Source organism: Triticum urartu, chromosome 3 (genome assembly GCF_003073215.2).
Source record: "Triticum urartu cultivar G1812 chromosome 3, Tu2.1, whole genome shotgun sequence".
Lineage (NCBI taxonomy): Eukaryota > Viridiplantae > Streptophyta > Magnoliopsida > Poales > Poaceae > Triticum > Triticum urartu.
This window is the reverse complement of record NC_053024.1, coordinates 214,746,529-214,766,199: the sequence shown is the minus strand read 5'-3', so window position 1 is coordinate 214,766,199 and position 19,671 is coordinate 214,746,529.

Here is a 19,671-nt window from a genome sequence, read left to right as displayed (position 1 = left end):
AATCTTCTTCTATGGGCAACTTGATAGAGGGGTTATGCAAAACATCTAAAAAGGGGTTGGGTGGCACCGGCTTACGTTGAGATCCCAGCCGGCTTAAAGCATCAACCGCTTTGTTTTTTTGACGGTCAATGTGTTCCACCTGATAACCTTTAAAATATCCTGCAACAGCATCGAACTCTCAGTGATAAGCCGCCATGAGAGGGTCTTTGGAATCCCATTTGCCAGATACCTGCTGAGCCACTAGATCTGAATCACCAAGACATCTGACCCGGCTCAAGCTCATCTCCTTTGCCACTCGAAGACCATGGAGCAATGCTTCATACTCTGCTGTGTTGTTAGTGCATGGAAACATCAACCGTAACACATAACAAAATTTATCACCTCGTGGGGAAGTTAATACAACTCCAGCCCCGAGCCTTCTAATTGCCTGGACCCGTCAAAATGAATAGTCCAATATATGTTGTCCGGCTTTTCTTCTGGCATCTGCATCTCTGTCCAGTCATTGATGAAGTCAACCAGAGCTTGAGACTTAATCGCGGTGCGTGGAACATACTTCAGCCCATGAGACCCAAGCTCAATTGCCCACTTGGCAACTCGCCCTGTAGCTTCTCTGTTTTGAATAATGTCTCCCAAAGGAGCAGAGCTAACCACAGTGATTGGATGTCCCTGAAAGTAATGCTTAAGCTTCCGGCTTTCCATGAACACCCCATAAACAAGTTTCTGCCAATATGGATATCGTTGCTTAGACTCAATTAACACTTCACTGACACAATAAACTGACTGCTGAACCGGATGCTCTTTGCCAGTCTCCTTGCGTTCTACCACCATGGCCACACTAACAGCCTGTGAATTTGCAGCTACGTACAACAATAGCGGCTCTTTCTCAATTGGAGCAGTTAGGACCGGCGACTCAGCCAGTTGTGCCTTCAGATCCTCAAAAGAGGCGTCTACAGCATCGCTCCAAACAAACACATCTGTTTTCTTCATCAACTAATACAGAGGCATAGCCTTTTCCCCTAACCGGCTTATGAACCGGCTCAAGGCAGCCACACGACCCGCCAGTCGTTGAACATCATTGATGCAGGTTGGTTTGGCCAGAGATGTAATTGCCTTGATCTTTTCCGGGTTAGCTTCAATACCTCGGTTAGACACTAGAAAACCCAAGAGCTTGCCGGCCGGTACCCCAAAAACACACTTGGCTGGGTTAAGCATCATCTTGTAAACTCGAAGATTATTAAAAGTCTCTTTCAGGTATGTGATCAAGGTTTCCTCTTCCCTGGACTTCACCACTATATCATCCACATAAGCATAACATTGCGCCCAATTTGATCATGAAGACAATTCTGCACACACCATTGGTAAGTCGCCTGAGCACTCTTCAGCCCAAAGGGCATAGACACATAGCAGAAAGCCCCAAAAGGTGTTATAAACGCTGTTTTCTCTTGATCCTTGACTGCCATCTTAATCTGATGGTACCCGGAATAAGCATCTAAAAAACTCAACCGTGCGCAACCCGCCGTAGCATCAATGATCTGATCAATACGGGGAAGAGCAAAAGGATCAGCCGGACAGGCCTTGTTTAAATCTGTGTAATCCACACACATACGCCAGGTGCCATTCTTTTTGAGCACGAGCACCGGGTTAGCTAACCATTCTGGGTGAAAGACCTCCACAATGAACCCGGCCACCAAGAGCCGGGCCACTTCTTCTCCAATGGCCTTGCGCCTTTCTTCATTGAACCGCCAAAGAAACTGTCTGACAGGCTTGAACTTTGGATCGATATTAAGAGTGTGCTCAGCGAGTTCCCTCGGGACACCTGGCATGTCTGAAGGTTTCCATGCAAAGATGTCCCGGTTCTCACGGATGAACTCGATGAGCGTGCTTTCCTATTTCGGATCCAAGTTTGCGCTGATGATGAACTGTTTGGATGAATCGCCATGCACAAAGTCAACCATCTTAGTGTCATCAGCAGATTTGAACTTTAACTCCGGCTCATGCTCTGTTGTTGGTTTCTTTAATGACGTCATGTACGCCGGGTCAACATGATCCTTGTAGAATTTCAACTCCTCTGTCGCACAAATAGATTCAGCATAGGCAGCATCCCCTTCTTCACACTCCAAGGCTATCTTCCGGCTCCCATGAACTGTAATGGTGCCCTTGTGACCCGGCATCTTGAGCTGCAAATATACGTAGCACGGCCGAGCCATGAACTTGGCATAAGCCGGCCGCCCAAACAGAGCATGATATGGGCTCTTGATTTTAACCACCTCAAAGGTTAATTTTCTGCTCTGGAGTCATACTCATCTCCAAAAGCTACTTCCAGCTCGATCTTACCAACTGGGTATGCCGACTTACCAGGCACCACACCATGAAAAACAGTGTTGGATTGTTTAAAAATTTTATCTGTCAATCCCATCCGGCGAAACGTCTCATAGTAAAGGATGTTGATGCTGCCGCCTCCATCCATGAGTAACTTAGTAAATTTGTACCCACCCACCTGAGGTGCTACTACTAACGCCAAGTGACCCGGATTATCAACCCGGGGCGGGTGATCCTCTCTGCTCCACACAATGGGATGTTCTGACCAACGCAAATAACATGGAACTACCGGCTCAACAGCATTGGCGGCCCTCTTGTGGAGTTTCTGATCTCTCTTACATAAACTGGTAGTAAAGACATGATACTGTCCACTACTCAACTGCTTCGGGTTGCTTTGATAGCCGGATTGTTGCTGCTGCTGATTCCCTTGGCCGTGTTGCTGATTATATCCTCCCTGGTGACTAGGATGACCATGAAAACCTCCTCCGCTTGAACCGGCGCCCGAGCCCTGAAAACCGCTTGAGCCGCCACCCGGGCCATGACCCCCATCAAATGTGTTTGAATTTTTAAACGCCTTCATGATCGTGCAATCTTTCCACAAGTGGGTAGCCGGCTTCTCCCGGGTGCCGTGTCTTGGACACGGTTCATTCAACAACTGCTCAAGGGTGGGGCCTGACCCGCCCGATCGAGGGGGCTGTCTGCCCTTGCGCCGCTGATTACCACCCTGCGCATTAGTATTAGCAACAAACTCATCAGCCTTACACTTATTACCTCCTTGATTTGTCGGGTTATGCTGGTGACCCTTGCCATTGCCGTTCTTCTTCCCCTTCGTTGCCTTTTCTTCATCAGACGCCGGGTCTTTGGTGGTATCAGAATCGGCATACTTGACAAGAGCTGCCATCAACGTTCCCATGTCATTACAGTCACGTTTAAGCCGCCCCAGCTTCTGCTTCAGAGGTTCAAAACGGCAATTTTTCTCCAACATCAAAACTGCTGAGCCGGCGTCCATTTTATCAGACGAATGTATTATCTCCTTGACCCGGCGCACCCAATGTGTTGTAGATTCTCCATCCTCTTTCTTGCAATTGGTCAGGTCCACAATTGACACTGGCTGTTTACACGTGTCCTTAAAGTTCTGGATGAACCGTGCCTACAACTCTGCCCATGAGCCGATGGAATTGGGTGGTAATCCTTTCAACCAGGTCCTAGTCGTTCCATCTAACATCACAGTAAAGTACTTGGCCATTGCAGCATCACTAACCTCCAACAGCTCCATAGCCATCTCATAACTCTCAATCCAAGCCCCCGGCTGTAAGTCAGCCGTGTAGTTAGGTACCTTACAAGGTCCCTTGAAATCCTTGGGCAACCGTTCATTGCGTATGGCTGGGACCAGGAAAGGTACGCCTCCGGTTCTCATAACCACTCCTACCTCAACCGAGGTTGCTGGATAAGCCGGAAAGGTTTGGTGAGCCGCCTGCTCTGCCGCTATCTGAGCCGCCCGTTCCGCCTCTTGATGAATCCTCTCCTGATCCGCCAAGTTGAGGGCTCCAGCCCGCACCGGCTCATGCCTATATGGCCGGTTGTGGCGTTGAGAATTACTTGACATCTCTACAAATTCCATGTGCCTACTGTAACTCGGGCTCCGGCTTGGGCGAGGATTTGAATGAATCATGTCTCGACTGTAGGAATATGCATCATGCCGGGCCAAAGCTGTCTGAAGTAGTTCCCTTATCCTCCGGGTTTCAGTTGCTGTTGGCGAGTCGCCTTCCATCGGGAGAGCTGCCAAACGAGCTGACGCCGCAATGAGGTTCTCCATGGGGTTGGAGAAGTGACCCGGGGTGTTGCTATATAACGAGGAGGAGTTGTATTCACGCGCGGCGGCTCCATGGTGCGTGGCTGAACTGGTGCACCGGGTGTCGTGACCCGGTTTACCTCTGGTGGGTTGCTCCCTCCAGCTCCGGGCGTATGGACCAGATTCCTTGGATCTAGCGTTAGAGGCAGACACGACTGAGTTTTATGACGCCTCCTCCTCATGACCTCGTTTGATGCATTAAGATCCACCGAGAGCCGGAAGGTTTCTGCTTGAAGCTGCTGAGCACGAGCATCCAAAGCTGCTCGCTCTGCTGCCATCCGGGTTTCCTCCACGGCTAGATTTTCCTTAGCTTGCACCATCTCCTCCCGCACGCGTGCCACTTCCGCGTCATGCTGGGCTTTATCCGCCAGCTCTACCGCAGCGGTTAACAAAGTCGTCAGTTTATCCATGAGGTCCATGAGAACCTGAGCCGGGGGGGTGCGCGGGGTCTCCTGACCCGGCAGCTGCCGACCCGGTGGCTGCCGCTGTCGCCGCGGTGGAGTTCTGCCCGGGCTGTGTCCCTGCCATGAAGACCCCGGCCCAATTCAGCGGCTCAACGGGGTCCGGAATACTGCTGCCATCGGAATAGCCCCCGAGCATGCCGTGTTGCAGTTGGTACAATGAGTTCGTCTCACCCGTTGATGATGCAGTATCAGAGCAGATGGCCGTCTCCCCGCCTTCCATTGATCCTTCGAAGTATTCACCGCCATGGATGCAGCCTACGAAGGCATGCTTCACGAAGATTGAACACGGGCAGACCTAGCATGCTAGGCCATTTCGATGAGGTCGGTGTGGATATTCGGATCAGGGCCTGACTCGCCGATCCGGTCGATGAAGACGTGAATTCCGCCGAAGGGGACCCGGTACCCGTACTCGATCGAGCCGGCCTCGGGGCCCCTGCCTTTGTCGTCAATGTAGATCTTGCCGCGACGACTCTTGGTCATCCGGCCCACAGCGTATCCCTTGAGCCCTTCGAAGTTGCCCTTCAAGAACTCAAATCCACCATGCGCTGGCCCCACGGTGGGCGCCGACTGTCGTGGAATTGCCACGGCAGATGTCCTAGAGCAAGAACTTAGTCGTAGGGCCATCGCACTACGAAGCTTAAAGGGGTTAATCGGGACAAAGGACACAAGAGGGTTTTTATACTAGTTCGGCCCCTTACGATGAAGGTAAAAGCCTACGTCTAGTTGGGATTGGTATTGCTGAGGTTTCGATCTCCAAGAGGCTCAACTCGCCGGCTTGGTTCTCGACTTCGTTGTTTCTCTTCCTAAACTGCCACCGGGTCGTCCCCTTATATACACGGGTTGATGTCTGGTGGCTTTACAGAGTCCCGGCCGGCTCATAATCGTGTCCGGCTCGGTGACTTCCTTTACATGCCTTTCTTTACAAGTCTTTCCGCTCATATGGCGGTTTACAATAACGGGCTTTTAAGCCGGCCCGAGGCCTTTGGGCTTTCTATATATGCTAATAAACTATCTTCTTGATTGTATATTGGGCTTCTTATGTAACCCGCCATTAAGGCTGACCCGGCCCCTCCTGAGCGGGTCTCAGCTGATAGTAATATCCCCAACAGAGTGCATCAACAATTCATGGTGGTGTTTCTCATCGTCATTCTCTGCATGTGAAGACCGAAGAAAAGTTTTACCTCCATATATTATCCGTTCTCTTAGAGATTCGTGGTTCTAGTTCGAGGCCATCCTCTCATAAGTGTTTTGATTGTGAGAATTCCTTTCACCTATCTGGAGTCCATCAATTCAGGTTTATTCATTCTCATCTTTCAGTTATCATGCTCCAACCTACCGATGCTTCTTTCAAATATCCTCTTATCAGTTCGTGATCTCTTCGTTCTCATGTATCTTAACTCTCTAATGTGTGTTCGCTCATTTGCTAATTCTTACCAGTGATTCAGCCTTTTACTTCATTCGTTGTTCAATTCTTACGGTGGTTCATTCAAGATTTCTTTTCCTTCATTATCATATCAATTTATTTTGTTGTTTCAATCCTTTCGGTGGTTCGTGGAAGACTTTCTCAAGTTTTGCTCTATATCTATCTTAATCCTTTCTACGAGAATAAGTAGTATGCCAAATCCATTGTTTGTCATCAATTTAATTGGTGAGGGATAAGCATAATTTAATTCTTATTCTTGTTTCATCCATATGTTAATCTTTTCTTCCGGAGTTTGTTCATGATGATTAAATTCTTCGTTTCAAGTGCTCGTCTTTCTTTCCCGGAGTTCCAAGCTCTAATTATCACGGAGATCCATCTAAATCATTACAAGGTTTCACCTTGTGTTTCCAACTTCTCTTTATTTTCGTTATTCTTTTTGTTTACCGGAGTTCTTCATGAAGGTTCTACATGATGGTTCATCAAGGATTTAAATTCCTTCTCGAAGTGTTCATCGAGATTCTTTTCTAAGGAGCTCAAGTTTCTTCATCTTGCAATCCAGAGTGCAATTCTTTCAATCGTATCATTTGAGGTGGTATTATGTCATTCTTGATAATTTGAGTTCATGTTTCATGATTCACTTGTTGTTAAGAATGAGATAGTTAAACCCATCAACCTCTTCAAGAATGAGCTCTTCTCAATCCATCAATCGCTTTGTTGGAGTTATCTTGGGTCATATTTCACCTAAAGCCTTCCCTAAGGATTTTGCTATTGTGAGGCGTATAATTGACCCAAGTTTTTTTCATTTATCCTCCCGGCGAAATAGCTTCTCGTCTCCTTGTTCATATCAATCCAATCTATCGTTTCCGTCAGTGGCAGAATTTCAACTCAGTTTTGAGATATTTTCCATAAGCCCGCGACAAGCTTACTCTTTTCGTTGTTGGTTTTCCAACAACTTCGTTCTAGCCTATGTTGTGAACGTGCTCTCTCAAGATCTTGTTTTCTCCTCTGTTCATTCCATTTCATTCTTTCATTTCTTCCGGAGGCTTTGTTATGTTGCTCTCTTTACCCATCATCCCCTTTTTTCTCAAGTTCATGTTCAATTCCTTCCATTTACAGCCGAAGTGTTGCCCAAATTATATCAGTCTTATTCCTTCTCTACCTTGTTTTAACCGGAGTGTTGTGTCCTATGCTCAAGTTCTTTTCATCCCATCAAGTCTTGCATCTCTTTTCTACCGAAGTGCTTGCATGTACTTCTTGTCCATTGCAACCTTTTCTTATGTCTTTCAACCTATAGCGTTCTACTAATGTTCTTTGTTCCTCTTTTCTAATGGAGTGTTTTCAACTTTGTTCATCTTCGTTGTATTCTGTCTTTCAATTTGTTCAACCTCTCAAGGTTCATTGGTTTCACTCGTTTGTCAAAGAAGCAACTTAGCTTTACCTCTTCTCTTTCTCTTCCGTTTTCCCTCCGGTGCCATTCTAGATCTCGGGACGAGATCCTTTCGCTAGTGGTGGAGTGTTGTAATGCCCCGAGACCGATGTGCTAGGTGTCCTCTAGTTTTTTGCTGTTGTTGCCTTGTCATTGCTTGCGTGTCATGCATTGCATAACATGTCATCATGTGCATTTCATTTTGCATACATGTTCGTCCCATGCATCCGAGCATTTTTCCCCGTTGTCCGTTTTGCAATCCGGCGCTCCTATGTCATCCGGTGTCTCTTTCTACCTCTTTTTGTGTGCGGGTGTTAAACGTTTTCGGATTGGACCGAGACTTGTCATGCAGCCTTGGTTTACTACCGGTAGACCGCCTGTCAAGTTTCGTGCCATTTGGACTTCGTTTGATACTCCAATGGTTAACCGAGGGACCGAAAAGGCCTCGTGTGTGTTGCAGACCAACACCCCTCCAATTTGGCACAAAACCCACCTAAACCCCCTCCATCATCTAGATCGTTCGATCACGATCGCGTGGCCACAAATCGCACCTCATTTGGAGCCCCCTAGATCCCTCTACCTCTATAAATAGGTCTCCCCCCCCCGAAATTTGCGGGTCAATCTCCCCCTAACCCTAAAAAATCTCCTCGCGCCGCCACCGGACACGTCCGTCCCGGGCAGACGAGATCGCGCCGCCGCCCCGCACCAGTGGCGAAGTGCCACATGGCGCCGCCGGAAGCCTCCCGCACGAGGCCCGCCGAACCCACTTTGGGCCCTCCCGGCCCATCCGCCGCGCCCGCGCCTCCTTCGCCCGGCCGGAGCGCGCCGCCTCCTCCACCTGTCTCCGCCCGGCGCCATCGCGCGCCATCGCCGGAGCCGCCGCATCCAGCCGCCGCGCCCTCAAGCTCCGGCCACCGCGCCGCCCGGAGTCCGCCGCCGTCCGCCGCCTCCTCCATCTCCCTCGGATCCGGCCGCTCCCCCCGACTCCGGCAAGTCCTCCGGCCGCCTCTCCTTCGGTCTCCGACGAGCTTGAGGCGAACCTCGGTTCGTGTGAAGCTACAGTGCCCAGATCCAGATCCACCTCAGGTTGACTTTTTCCTCCCGAAACCCTAATATTTTGCATACTTCGACTTGCCATAACTCCGCATCCGTAGCTCCGATTCGTGTGTGTAGCATATCAAAATGTTCGTCTCGACGAGTAGATCATTTCATCTCATTGCATCATTTTCTTTTGAGCTCATCTTGATGCCCGAAATGCTGCTGGAAGAGGGCTATGTGATGATTATGTCAGATCTGTTTCAGTAAATGGCCTTTTGTCATTTTTTCCATGATTAATGTGTGCATGCTATGATCCTGAGCTCTACATGTGTTTTGATGTATCTCATGTTATCTTTACAGTGGTGTATGCCATGTATTTTTGTGATCTTGGTGGTGACTAGCACAAGCATGCAAAGTAGCTTACTCAATGATGTTGTTTTTAGGGACTTAGAATATCATCAAGTCCTTGTCCTGTTATTGTTTTTATGCCATATGTTCATGTTGTTTCCTAGTGATCCGTGCCTCGTTTGAGGATGATCAGTAAGGATGTTTTGTTAATATTGTGGTGCTCTATCCATCCATGTCATTGTTTGCATTTATGGAGCACCCTAGCTTGAGTCAATTGAGCTTTACTTTTGCTATAAAATGTTCCTGGCAGATTGTTAACATGTTTAGCGATTTTGCTGAGGTTGTTGTTGTTGATCCGTGCATGCTATGATGTTGTTCTTGCCATGTCTAGCTTTTATGTCATGTCTTCTTGATGGGTGTATGCTTAGTTTGTCATGCAATGCCTCGTAGTGAGTGCATCGAGCTCGTAAACATGCCTACTCGTTATCTGTTTTGCATGCTCCAGTTTTTTCTCTAAGTCTGAATCTGTTTATGTTTTTGCTATGTTCACATGCTTGCAATTGTATTTTCTGATCCCTTTTGGCTCAAGGTCACTAAGGGACTTTTGTTATATGCTTTGAGTAGCTTCATGTCATGCCTTGATTTGCCATGATATGTTCCTGTAGCACGTAGTTTTCATGCTCTAAAGATTGCTACCTGATGATAAATTCCAGACTTGTGTTAATTTCACTAAGTCTGAAACCTGTTAATCATTTGCTCTTTTGCCATGCTTGTTTGAACCTGCTATTGAGTGAATTAGCCGTAGCTCTGTGTTCATATTTTGTCAAGCATCATGAGTGGATCCCTGCCATGCATTTTTTTTGCCATGTTTGAGTGCTGTAGCATATTTATCATAATGCATTTAGATGGTCACTTGCTGATTATCGCAGACCGGTGCCATATTTGTTTTGCTTGCCATTTCCAAATCGTGCATCCGATTCTGGTGATCTTTATATCGATTTCAACCGAAATCATTTCCTCTTTCCAGTGGCACTCTTGGATTTCCATGTTGAGGCCAAGTTCAATCAATACTTTCCAAATCATGCATATGCATTGCATACCACATCCCGCATATCATGCCATGTTCATGTGTTGGTTGTTTACTATGTTGTGTGCTTCTTTCCGGTGTTGCTTTTTCGGGTTGGTTCCGATAACGTCGCGTTTGTGAGGACCCGTTCGTCTACATCCATTTGTCTTCTTCATGGACTCGTTCTTCTTCCTTGTGGGATTTCAGGCAAGATGACCATACCATCGAAATCACTTCTATCTTTGCTTGCTAGTTGCTCGCTCTTTTGCTATGCTTATGCTACGATACCTACCACTTGCTTATCATGCCTCCCATATTGTTAAGCCAAGCCTCTAACCCATCTTGTCCTAGCAAACCGTTGTTTGTCTATGTTACCGCTTTGCTCAGCCCCTCTTATAGCGTTGTTAGTTACAGGTGAAGATTGGAATTTGTTCCTTGTTGGAACATGGATATTTTGTTGGGATATCACAATATCTCTTATTTAATTAATGCATCTATATACTTGGTAAAGGGTGGAAGCCTCGTCCTTATGCCTGGTGTTTTGTTCCACTCTTGCCGCCCTAGTTTCCATCATATCGGTGTTATGTTCCCGGATTTTGTGTTCCTTACACGGTTGGGTTATAATGGGAACCCCTTGATAGTTCGCCTTGAATAAAACTCCTCCAGCAATGCCCAATATTGGTTTTACCATTCGCCACCTAGCCTCTTTTCCCTTGGGAGTCGTGCTCCCGAGGGTCATCATTATTTTAACCCCCCCGGGCCAGTGCTCCTCTGAGTGTTGGTCCAACCTGTCAGCCGCCGGTGGCCACCAGGGGCAACTCTGGGCTGGCCTACCAGAAGTTTGGACAATCTGAGTGTGCCCTGAGAACGAGATATGTGCAGCTCCTATCGGGATTTGTCGGCACATTCGGGCGGTGTTGCTGGACTTGTTTTACCATTGTCGAGGATGTCTTGTAACCGGGATGCCGAGTCTGATCGGATTGTTTTGGGAGAAGGAATATCCTTCATTGACCGTGAGAGCTTGTGATGGGCTAAGTTGGGACACCCCTGTAGGGATTTGAACTTTCGAAAGCCGTGCCCGCAGTTATGGGTAGATGGGAATTTGTTAATGTCCGGTTGTAGAAAACCTGAAGTTTACCTTAGTTAAAATATATCAACCGCATGTGTAGCTGTGATGGTCTCTTCTCGGCGGAGTCTGGGAAGTGAACACGGTGTTGGAGTTATGCTTGACGTAGGTTGCTCTAGTATCACTTCTTGATCATAGTTTCTCCACCGTGCTTTGCCTTCTCTTCTCGCTCTCTTTTGCATATATGTTAGCCACCATATATGCTAGTCGCTTGCTGCAGCTCCACCTTGTACCTTTTACCCTACCTATAAGCTTAAATAGTCTTGATCGTGAGGGTGTGAGATTGGTGAGTCCCCGTGACTCACAGATACTTCCAAAACCAGCTTGCAGGTGCCATTGAACCGTGTAGATGACGCAACCAAGCTCAAGGAGGAGCTCTATGAAGATTGTGTTCTTTATGTCGTTCCGTTTTCCAGTTGATCAGTAGTGGAGCCCAGTTGGGACGATCGGGGATCTGTGTAGCTTTTGGGGTAGTCTTCTTTTATTTTGGGTTCCGTAGTCAGACCTTGATTGTATCTAGTTGATGTAATGCTTTATTCATGTAATTGTGTGAAGTGGCGATTGTAAGACAATTATGTATCTCTTTTCCCTTATGTATTACATGGGTTGTTGTGAAGATTACCTCACTTGCGACATTGCTTTCAATGCGGTTATGCCTCTAAGTCGTGCTTCGACACGTGGGAGATATAGCCGCATCGAGGGCGTTACAAGTACGCAGATGATACTATCATCTTCATGGAGCATGATCTGGCAAAAGCAAGAAATATGAAGCTTGTGTTATGCTTATTTGAGCAGTTGTCGGGGTTAAAGATTAATTTCCATAAAAGTGAATTGTTCTGCTTTGGGGGAGCTGAAGACAAACAAGAAGCCTACAAAAAATTGTTTGGCTATGGGATAGGCTCGTTGCCTTTCACATACCTGGGCATACCGATTCACCATCGCAAGCTCTCTAACAAAGAATGGAAGTGCATTGAAGATCGATTTGAAAAGAAACTAAGTTGCTGGTGAAGGAAATATGCCCTAGAGGCAATAATAAAGTTATTATTTATTTCCTTATTTCATGATAAATGTTTATTATTCATGCTAGAATTGTATTAACCGGAAACATAATACATGTGTGAATACATAGACAAACAGAGTGTCACTAGTATGCCTCTACTTGACTAGCTCGTTAATCAAAGATGGTTATGTTTCCTAACCATGAACAAAGAGTTGTTATTTGATTAACGAGGTCACATCATTAGTTGAATGATCTGATTGACATGACCCATTCCATTAGCTTAGCACCCGATCGTTTAGTATGTTGCTATTGCTTTCTTCATGACTTATACATGTTCCTATAACTATGAGATTATGTAACTCCCGTTTACCGGAGGAACACTTTGGGTACTACCAAACGTCACAACGTAACTGGGTGATTATAAAGGAGTACTACAGGTGTCTCCAAAGGTACATGTTGGGTTGGCGTATTTCGAGATTAGGTTTTGTCACTCCGATTGTCGGAGAGGTATCTTTGGGCCCTCTCGGTAATACACATCACATAAGCCTTGCAAGCATTATAACTAAGATGTTAGTTGTGAGATGATGTATTACGGAACGAGTAAAGAGACTTGCCGGTAACGAGATTGAACTAGGTATTGGATACCGACGATCGAATCTCGGGCAAGTAACATACCGATGACAAAGGGAACAACGTATGTTGTTATGCGGTCTGACCGATAAAGATCTTCGTAAAATATGTAGGAGCCAATATGGGCATCCAGGTCCCGTTATTGGTTATTGACCGGAGACATGTCTCGGTCATGTCTACATTGTTCTCGAACCCGTAGGGTCCGCACGCTTAAGGTTACGATGACAGTTATAATATGAGTTTATGCATTTCGATGTGCCGAAGGTTGTTCGGAGTCCCGGATGTGATCACGGACATGACGAGGAGTCTCGAAATGGTCGAGACATAAAGATTGATATATTGGAAGCCTATGTTTGGATATCGGAAGTGTTCCGGGTGAAATCGGGATTTTACCGGAGTACCGGGAAGGTTACCGGAACCCCCCGGGAGCTAAATGGGCCATGATGGGCCTTAGTGGAAAAGAGAAGAGGCAGCCCTACATGGGCTGCGCGCCTCCTCCTTCCCCTAGTCCTATTAGGACTAGGAGAGGTGGTCGGCCCCCTCTCTCTCTTTTCCCCCTCCGTGAATCCTATTCCAACAAGGATTGGGGGGGAATCCTACTCCCGGAGGGAGTAGGACTCTCCTGGCGCACCCCTTGTGGCCGGCTAGCCTCCCCCCCTTTGGTCCTTTATATACTGAGGTAGAGGCACCCTAGAACACACAAGTTGATCCACGTGATCTATTCCTTAGCCGTGTGCGGTGCCCCCAGCCACCATAGTCCTCGATAATACTGTAGCGGAGTTTAGGCGAAGCCCTGCTGCTGTAGTACATCAAGATCGTCACCACGCCGTCGTGCTGACGGAACTCTTCCCCAACAATTTGCTGGATCGGAGTCCAGGGATCGTCATCGAGCTGAACGTGTGCTCGAACTCGGAGGTGCCGTAGTTTCGGTGCTTGATCGGTTGGATCGCGAAGACGTACGACTACTTCCTCTACGTTGCGTCAACGCTTCCGCAGTCGGTCTGCGTGGGTACGTAGACAACACTCTCCCCTCTCGTTGCTATGCATCACATGATCTTGCATGTGCGTAGGAAATTTTTTGAAATTACTACGAAACCCAACAGTGGCATCCGAGCCTAGGTTATTTATGTTGATGTTATATGCACGAGTAGAACACAAGTGAGTTGTGGGCGATATAAGTCATACTGCCTACCAGCATGTCATACTTTGGTTCGGCGGTATTGTTGGACGAGACGACCCGGACCAACCTTACGCGTACGCTTACGCGAGACCGGTTCCCCCGACGTGCTTTGCACACAGGTGTCTTGCGGGCGACTGTCTCTCCAACTTTAGTTGAACCAAGTATGGCTACGCCCGGTCCTTGCGAAGGTTAAAACGGAGTCTATTTGACAAACTATCGTTGTGGTTTTGATGCGTAGGTGAGATTGGTTCTTACTTAAGCCCGTAGCAGCCACGTAAAACTTGCAACAACAAAGTAGAGGACGTCTAACTTGTTTTTGCAAGGCATGTTGTGATGTGATATGGTCAAGGCATGATGCTGAATTTTATTGTATGAGATGATCATGTTTTGTGATATGGTCAAGTCATGATGCTGAATTTTATTGTATGAGATGATCATGTTTTGTAACCGAGTTATCGGCAACTGGCAGGAGCCATATGGTTGTCGCTTTATTGTATGCAATGAAATCGCGATGTAATGCTTTACTTTATTACTAAGCGGTAGTGATAGTCGTGGAAGCATAAGATTGGCGAGACGACAACGATGCTACGATGGAGATCAAGGTGTCGCGCCGGTGACGATGGTGATCATAACGGTGCTTCGGAGATGGAGATCACAAGCACAAGATGATGATGGCCATATCATATCACTTATATTGATTGCATGTGATGTTTATCCTTTTATGCATCTTATCTTGCTTTGATTGATGGTAGCATTATAAGGTGATCTCTCACTAAATTATCAAGATGTGTTCTCCCTGAGTATGCACCGTTGCCAAAGTTCGTCGTGCCCAGACACCACGTGATGATCGGGTGTGATAAGCTCTACGTCCATCTACAACGGGTGCAAGCCAGTTTTGCACACGCAGAATACTCAGGTTAAACTTGACGAGCCTAGCATATGCAGATATGGCCTCGGAACACGGAGACCGAAAGGTCGAGCGTGAATCATATAGTAGATATGATCAACATAGTGATGTTCACCATTGAAAACTACTCCATCTCACGTGATGATCGGTTATGGTTTAGTTGATATGGATCACGTAATCACTTAGAAGATTAGAGGGATGTCTATCTAAGTGGGAGTTCTTAAGTAATATGATTAAATTGAACTTAAATTTATCATGAACTTAGTCCTGGTAGTATTTTGCAAATCATGTTGTAGATCAATAGCTCGCGTTGTTGCTTCCCTGTGTTTATTTTGATATGTTCCTAGAGAAAATTGTGTTGAAAGATGTTAGTAGCAAAGATGCGGATTGGATCCGTGATCTGAGGTTTATCCTCATTGCGGCACAGAAGAATTATGTCCTTGATGCACCGCTAGGTGACGGACCTATTGCAGGAGCAGATGCAGACGTTATGAACGTTTGGCTAGCTCAATATGATGACTACTTAATAGTTTAGTGCACCATGCTTAATGTCTTAGAATCGGGCCTTCAAAGACGTTTTGAACGTCATGGAGCATATGAGATGTTCCAGGAGTTGAAGTTAATATTTCAAGCAAATACCCGAGTTGAGAGATATGAAGTCTCCAACAAGTTCTATAGCTAAAAGATGGAGGAGAATCGCTCAACTAGTGAGCATGTGCCCAGATTGTCTGAGTACTACAATCGATTGAATCAAGTGGGGGTTAATCTTCCAGATAAGATAGTGATTGACAGAATTCTCTAGTCACCATCACCAAGTTAGTAGAACTTCGTGATGAACTATGATATGCAAGGGATAACGGAAACGATTCCCAAGCTCTTCGTAATGCGGAAATTGACGAAGGTAGAAATCGAGAAAAACATCAAGTGTTGATGGTAGACAAGACCACTAGTTTCAAGAAAAGGGCAGAGGGAAGAAGGGGAACTTCAAGAAGAACAGCAAGCAAGTTGCTGCTCAAGTGAAGAAGCCCAAGTCTGGTCCTAAGCCTGAGACTAAGTGTTTCTACTGCAAAGGGACTGGTCACTGGAAGCGGAACTACCCCAAGTGATTGGTAGATAAGAAGGATGGCAAAGTGAACATAAGTATATTTGATATACATGTTATTGATGTGTACTTTACTAGTGTTTATAGCAACCCCTCAGTATTTGATACTAGTTCAGTTGCTAAGATTAGTAACTCAAAACGGGAGTTGCAGAATAGACAGAGACTAGTTAAGGGTGAAGTGACGATGTGTGTTGGAAGTGGTTCCAAGATTGATATGATCATCATCGCACACTCCCCTATACTTTCGGGATTAGTGTTGAACCTAAATAAGTGTTATTTGGTTTTTGCGTTGAGCATGAATATGATTTGATCATGTTTATTGCAATACGGTTATTCATTAATGTCAGAGAATAATTGTTGTTCTGTTTACATGAATAAAACCTTCGATGGTCATACACCCAATGAAACAAGTTCATTGGATCTCGATCGTAGTGATACACATATTCATAATATTGAAACCAAAAGATGCGAAGTTAATAATGATAGTGCAACTTATTTATAGCACTGTCGTTTAGGTCATATTGGTGTAAAGCGCATGAAGAAACTCCATACTGATGGGATTTTGGAATCACTTGATTATGAATCACTTGATGCTTGCGAACCATGCCTTTTGGGCAATATAACTAAAACGCCGTTCTCCGGAACAATGAAGCAAGCAACAGATTTGTTGGAGATCATACATACTGATGTATGTGGTCCGATGAATATTAAGGCTTGCAGCAGGTATCATTATTTTCTGACCTTCACAGATGATTTGAGCAGATATGGGGATATCTACTTGATGAAACATAAGTCTGAAACATTTTAACAGTTCAAAGAATTTCAGAGTGAAGTGGAAAATCATCGTGACAAGAAAATAAAAGTTTCTACGATATGATCGCAGAGGTAAAATATTTGAGTTGCGAGTTTGGTCTTCAGTTAAAACAATGTGGAATAGTTTCACAAACTCATGCCACATGGAACACCACAGCATAATGGTGTGTCCGAACGTCATAACCGTACTTTATTGGATATAGTGCGATCTATGATGTCTCTTACCGATCTACCACTATCGTTTTGGAGTTATGCATTAGAGACAGCTGCATTCACGTTAAATAGGACACCATCTAAATCTGTTGAGACGACACCGTATGAACTATGGTTTGGCAAGAAACCTAAGCTGTCGTTTCTTAAAGTTTGGGACTGCGATGCTTATGTGAAAAAGTTTCAACATGATAAGCTCGAACCCAAATCGGAGAAATATGTCTTCATAGGATACCCAAAGGAGACTGTTGGGTACACCTTCTATCACAAATCCGAAGGCAAGACTTTTGTTGCTAAATTCGGAGTTTTTCTAGAGAAGGAGTTTCTCTCGAAAGAAGTGAGTGGGAGGAAAGTAGAACTTGATAAGGTAATTGTACCTTCTCCCTTATTGGAAAGTAGTTCATCACAGAAATCTGTTCCCGTGGCTACTACACCAATTAGTGAGTAAGCTAATGATGATGATCATGTAACTTCAGATCAAGTTACTACCAAATCTCGTAGGTAAACCAGAGTGAGATCCGCACCAGAGTGGTACGGTAATCCTGTTCTGGAAGCCATGTTACTAGACCATGACGAACTTGCGAACTATGAGGAAGCGATGATGAGCCCAGATTCCGCGAAATGGTTTGAGGCCATGAAATCTGAGATATGATCCATGTATGAGAACAAAGTATGGACTTTGATGGATTTGCCCGATGATCGGCAAGCCATAGAAAATAAATGGATCTTCAAGAGGAAGACGGACGCTGATAGTAGTGTAACTATCTACAAAGCTAGAATTGTCGCAAAAAGTTTTCGACAAGTTCAAGGTGTTGACTACGATGAGAGTTTCTCACTTGTATCTATGCTTAAGTCTGTCCGAATCATGTTAGCAATTGTCGCGTTTTATGAAATCTGGCAAATGGATAAACAAAACTGCATTCCTTAATGGATTTACTAAAGAAGAGTTGTATACGATGCAACTAGAAGGTTTTGTCGATCCTAAAGGAGTTAACTAAATATGCAAGCTCCAGCGATCCATCTATGGACTGGTGCAAGAATCTCGGAGTTGGAATATACGCTTTGATGAGTTGATCAAAGCATATAGTTTTATACAGACTTGCGGTGAAGCATGTATTTACAAGAAAGTGAGTGGGAGCACTACAACATTTCTGATAAGTATATGTGAATGACATATTGTTGATCGGAAATAATGTAGAATTATTCTGCAAAGCATAAAGGAGTGTTTGAAAGGAGTTTTTCAAAGAAAGACCTCGGTGAAGCTGCTTACATATTGAGTATCAAGATCTATAGAGATAGATCAAGACACTTGATAAGTTTTTTCAATGAGTACATACCTTGACAAGATTTTGAAGTAGTTCAAAATGGAACAGTCAAAGAAAAGGTTTCTTGCCTGTGTTACAAGGTGTGAAGTTGAGTAAGACTCAAAGCCCAACCACGGCAGAAGATAGAAAGAGAATGAAAGTCATTCCCTATGCCTCAGTCATAGGTTCTATAAAGTATGCCATGTTGTATACCAGATCTAATGTATGCCCTACCACTGAGTTTGGCAAGGGAGTACGATAGTGATCTAGGAGTAGATCACTGGACAGCGGTCAAAATTATCCTTAGTGGAATAAGGATATGTTTCTCGATTATGGAAGTGAAAAAAAGGTTCGTTGTAAAGGGTTACGCCGATGCAAGTTTGACACTAATCTAGATGACTCTAAGTCTCGGTCTAGATACATATTGAAAGTGGGAGCAATTAGCTAGAGTAGCTCCATGCAGAGCATTGTTGACATAGAAATTTGCAAAATACATGCGGATCTGAATGTGGCAGACCCGTTGACTAAGATTCTCTCACAAGCAAAACATGATCACACATTAGTACTCCTTGGGTGTTAATCACATAGCGATGTGAACTAGATTATTGAATCTAGTAAACCCTTTGGGTGTTGGTCACATGGTGATGTGAACTATCGATGTTAATCACATGGTGATGTGATCTAGATTATTGACTCTAGTGCAAGTGGGAGACTGAAGGAAATATGCCCTAGAGGCAATAATAAAGTTATTATTTATTTCCTTATTTCATGATAAATGTTTATTATTCATGCTAGAATTGTATTAACCGGAAACATAATACATGTGTGAATACATAGACAAACAGAGTGTCACTAGTATGCCTCTACTTGACTAGCTCGTTAATCAAAGATGGTTATGTTTCCTAACCATGAACAAAGAGTTGTTATTTGATTAACGAGGTCACATCATTAGTTGAATGATCTGATTGACATGACCCATTCCATTAGCTTAGCACCCGATCGTTTAGTATGTTGCTATTGCTTTCTTCATGACTTATACATGTTCCTATAACTATGAGATTATGCAACTCCCGTTTACCGGAGGAACACTTTGGGTACTACCAAACGTCACAACGTAACTGGGTGATTATAAAGGAGTACTACAGGTGTCTCCAAAGGTACATGTTGGGTTGGCGTATTTCGAGATTAGGTTTTGTCACTCCGATTGTCGGAGAGGTATCTCTGGGCCCTCTCGGTAATACACATCACATAAGCCTTGCAAGCATTGTAACTAAGATGTTAGTTGTGAGATGATGCATTACGGAATGAGTAAAGAGACTTGCCAGTAACGAGATTGAACTAGGTATTGGATACCGACGATCAAATCTCGGGCAAGTAACATACCGATGACAAAGGGAACAACGTATGTTGTTATGCGGTCTGACCGATAAAGATCTTCGTAGAATATGTAGGAGCCAATATGG